Source organism: Lactuca virosa, chromosome 3 (assembly GCF_052849685.1).
Source record: "Lactuca virosa cultivar CGN04683 chromosome 3, Lactuca_virosa_CGN04683_v6, whole genome shotgun sequence".
Classification (NCBI taxonomy): Eukaryota; Viridiplantae; Streptophyta; class Magnoliopsida; order Asterales; family Asteraceae; genus Lactuca; species Lactuca virosa.
Window position 1 is genome coordinate 108910208 of NC_136428.1, and position 4195 is coordinate 108914402.

The following is a 4195-nucleotide window of genomic DNA, read 5'->3' on the forward strand; positions in this document are numbered from 1 at the left end:
ATATTATAATTCAAAACCCCAAAACCCCTTCTGATTCCGATTCCGATTCCAGAGGGGGAAACGCCACCGCTGCCGCATTTACTTTGTAGGTAAGTCAAATGCTTCGAATCCGATCATTTGATTTTGTATCGAAAATGTATATATGTGTTGGTTCTGATTCAATTTATCGTTTTATCGTTTTATTGTGTTTTTAATCTTTTTTCATATGGATTCTTGTAAGTACACTATCGATGGTTATTTCTCATTGGTTTTGCTTTCGATTTGTTTAAGATTTCGTTGTCATTTTGTCAGAATCAAGAAAACATGTTGGAGGACCGATCTTCTTTCTTTTCCAAGAACTACAGCCACGAAACCAACCCATGGGCTGCTTATGGGATCGAAGGACTCGAATTCCCGCAAGAAAAACAGCCATCGGAAAACAACCATGGTCTAGAACTCACACTAGCATATGGTGGTTTTCCGGCGGATTCACCTCCACAAGATGCTGCTAATTCTAAGAATGTCAGCCATGATCAATCCATGAAAAACGATGGTCTAGACCTTCGATTAGGAAGCTTACTTGATCACGTAATCCCACCTCCACAACCGGTTAACCAACATGAACCCGGTTTAGACACACGCCATCTGATCAACGCCATAGGCCGAGACAACTCCATCAACTGTCTAATTCGCTGCCCACGTGCCACTTACAGTTCCATTGCTTTACTGAACCGAAGCTTTCGTGAACTCATCAAAAGTGGAGAAATCTATAAACTAAGACATGATAACAAAGTTATAGAGTATTGGGTTTATTTTTCTTGCCATTTAGCCAAATGGGAAGCTTTTGATCCATCTAACAAAATATGGATTCAACTCCCCATAATGGACGCCGATCAATGCTTCCAGTTTTCTGATAAGGAATCCATGGCTGTCGGCACGGAGCTACTAGTTATAGGAAGAGATTTAATGGGTCAAGCGAGTTATAAGTACAGTTTGTTAACAAATTCATGGTCATTAGGGAAGACGATGAACATTCCCAGATGTTTATTCGGCTCCGCCAGTCTCGGCCAGGTGGCAATCTTTGCAGGCGGCGTTAATCAGAACGGAATGATCATGGACACGGTGGAGCTTTATGATAGTAGGTCAGGGAATTGGGAGATGCTTCCGAGCATGATCAAACCAAGAAAAATGTGTTCTGGTGTTTATATGGATGGGAAGTTTTATGTAATCGGAGGGATAGGGAATGAGATGAAGTCGTTGACATGTGGTGAAGAGTATGATTTGGATACTAAAATGTGGACCATAATACCCAACATGTGGCCGGTAGATGGTCGTGGCGGCAGGATGGCACCACCACTGCTGGCGGTGGTGGGTAATGAGTTGTATGCTGGTGATGCAGCTTCAATGGAGGTGAAAAAGTATGACCAAAAGATGAAGGAATGGGCGGTTATAGGGAGGTTGCCGGAAAGAGCACAGTCGGTGGATGGGTGGGGGATGGCGTTTAGAGGCTGTGGGGAGAGGGTGGTTGTTATTGGTGGTCCTCGGAGAGATAATGCAAATGTGGTGGAGATATATTCATGGATGCGTAGCAAAGGGCCGGTGGAGTGGAGCATGATTGGTCGGAAAAGGTCTGATAGTTTTGTTTACAATTGTGCTGTGATGGATTGCTGAGAAGAAGATGGAGAAACCAGATTAGTGTTAAGTTATTATCTATAAAGACATAAACAGATATGTTTACTTCTATTATATCGAGTTGTAGTTTTATGAGGTTGCATTTGTTTTTTTAGAGATATTTTGGCCAACTTAGGGTCGTGTGTGACTCATGATTTGACGTCAATATAATTCAAAATCAGCCATATAAACATCATTTAACGGCAAATGCAAATCAAATATGTTTCCTACGGCGTGTGTACAAGATCTCTAGATATGTACAAGATCTCCTTATCATCTCTCAAAGTCTATTGCAATTAGGGTGTCGAACGAGTAAAATTTTCGGGTTTTGGGTAGAACGGGTATTTCCTTAAAAAAAATAATACCCGATACCCGACCTATATTGTAATTCGGGTTTTCGGGTTTCGAATATTCAGGTTTAAGGTCGGGTTGGGTAATTATCGGGTATACCCGAAAATTTCTTAAGTGTCACTTTTTGATTTTTTTTAATTAAAGAGTTTCAAGTATGTTTGAGGAATTCGTGGTGTATTAATATAGATTACAAGAGTTCATCATTTTATAACAAAAACACTTCTTATCGAAGTTTGGTTTAATTTTTGTTTACCTTGTATATTATGTTTATAAATTTGATATTTCAAATAATAAAACTTAATGAACCAAAAAGAAGATAATAATAACATCAATAATATCATCACGGTTGAATGAACAAAATACATAAGTCTAAAAACAACCCAACTAAACAATAAAAATCTAAACATAACAAAAGAGTAAAATTCATAAGTCATAACTCAATTCAAAACATAACCAAGTTTCAAATCACCTTCAAATGATTATTAATTTCACAAAAATATTCATCAATCTTGTATCTTCACGTTGCAACATTCATTTCCATATCCAATCCAAGCTCTAATTAGATATACCAACTTCTCTCAATCCTATACAAATAGTATAAGTATTAAAAGGACAAAACATAACATGTCAAAATATTAAAAAATATTAAAGATAAACAACTACCTTTATCAATTTCTTGTAGGTTTTCCCAATCTTGTTTAAAATCGATATTGTCACTTATACCACCCCGAAGCCAATCATGGGTACAAATTACACTTTAAACAATCTTAGGAGTCAAAGAACTCCTATACGGATCCAAAACCCTCCCGCTAGTGCTAAAAATACATTTTGAAGCCACAGTCGAGACATGAATGGCAAACAAATCTTTAGCCATCAATGATAGAATCGGTAATCTTGGACTATTCACTTTCCACCAATCCAAAATGTTAAACATTGACGAATCTTCTTCAACACTTTCTTTCAAATACTTTTCTAACTCGCCAATTGACTTAACTATGTTTGTTTTCATCTTTTCTCTTAGTTTATTTCTCAATGGTGGTTTTGATGTCGTAGCATCCAGATTCTAGCGTTTCCCTATAATCGACGATGAATTACTAGACTCGGTAGTACTAGAACTAGTACTTGGAGAATGAATTCTAATGTAATCATTATATAATTCATACATAGAATCCATAATATATTTCTTTTTCTCCTCCATCTTTTCTTTTCCATAACGGTCCTCAAGTAGTATAACCAAATACTTTACTTTGTTCCTCGGGTCAAGAATCAAAGCAAAGTAGAGCAATAAATTCATTTTTTCTACATCGCAAAAATACTTATCAAACTTTACTCTCATTGCCAATGCAATATCACAAAGGCTAGAATCGGAAATAGCATCATCCAAGAGTGTACGAATGGAATAAATGTCTTCAGTACATGTGTTTGATGTCACGTATACTGTCCCGGAAATCCTTTCAGTAACATCACAAAATGGTTTTAAAAAATGACACAAATGCCTAACATGCTGCTAATCGCTCGGTGAAGGAATCGATAAACCCGCCTTTTCAATGTCGGAACGAAACTCATATTCCTCTAGATCGTATCTCTCAAAAGTTTTTTCATAATCTTGGGCAATATTCAACATATGATAAGTAGAGTTCCATCTTGTTGGAACATCTCTTACCAAGTTTTTCGTTGTACCCGGATTAACAAGCTTAACAAACTTGATGAATTTGCCAATTCTTGAAGGTGATTGCCTAATCCACTTTACCGCCCATCTAATTATCTCAACCGACTTATCATCCTTTTTAATACCATCTTGCACCACCAAGTTTAAAATGTGGGCAACAGATCTCATGTGTGTCCATTTCCTATTTATATACAAGTTATTCATAAATGAATATAATAGATATATCCATATTTATATATTCACAAATGAATATATATATATATATATATATATATATATATATATATATATATATATATATATATATATATTATATTCATATGTGAAGATACTGAAGATCAATCAGTAATTTCAAAACAAAAAAATTCCAAAACAAAAGAACATAATTGTATGAATAATTGTTTCCATTCACATATGATTAGCTTTTGAATATAAACAAAGCTAAGCCTTATATATTTATTCATATATGAATACATGAATTCAATAGTTTTTTTTAATATAAAACATATCAAGATTAAATTATTC

At 35.5% G+C, this 4195-nt stretch overlaps 1 pseudogene; it reads left to right on the forward strand.

The window, feature by feature from the left end:
* The first annotated feature begins 303 nt into the window (after window positions 1-303).
* Window positions 304-1701, forward strand: LOC145163913 (F-box/kelch-repeat protein At1g26930 pseudogene; annotated as a pseudogene).
* Window positions 1702-4195: the final 2494 nt, after the last annotated feature.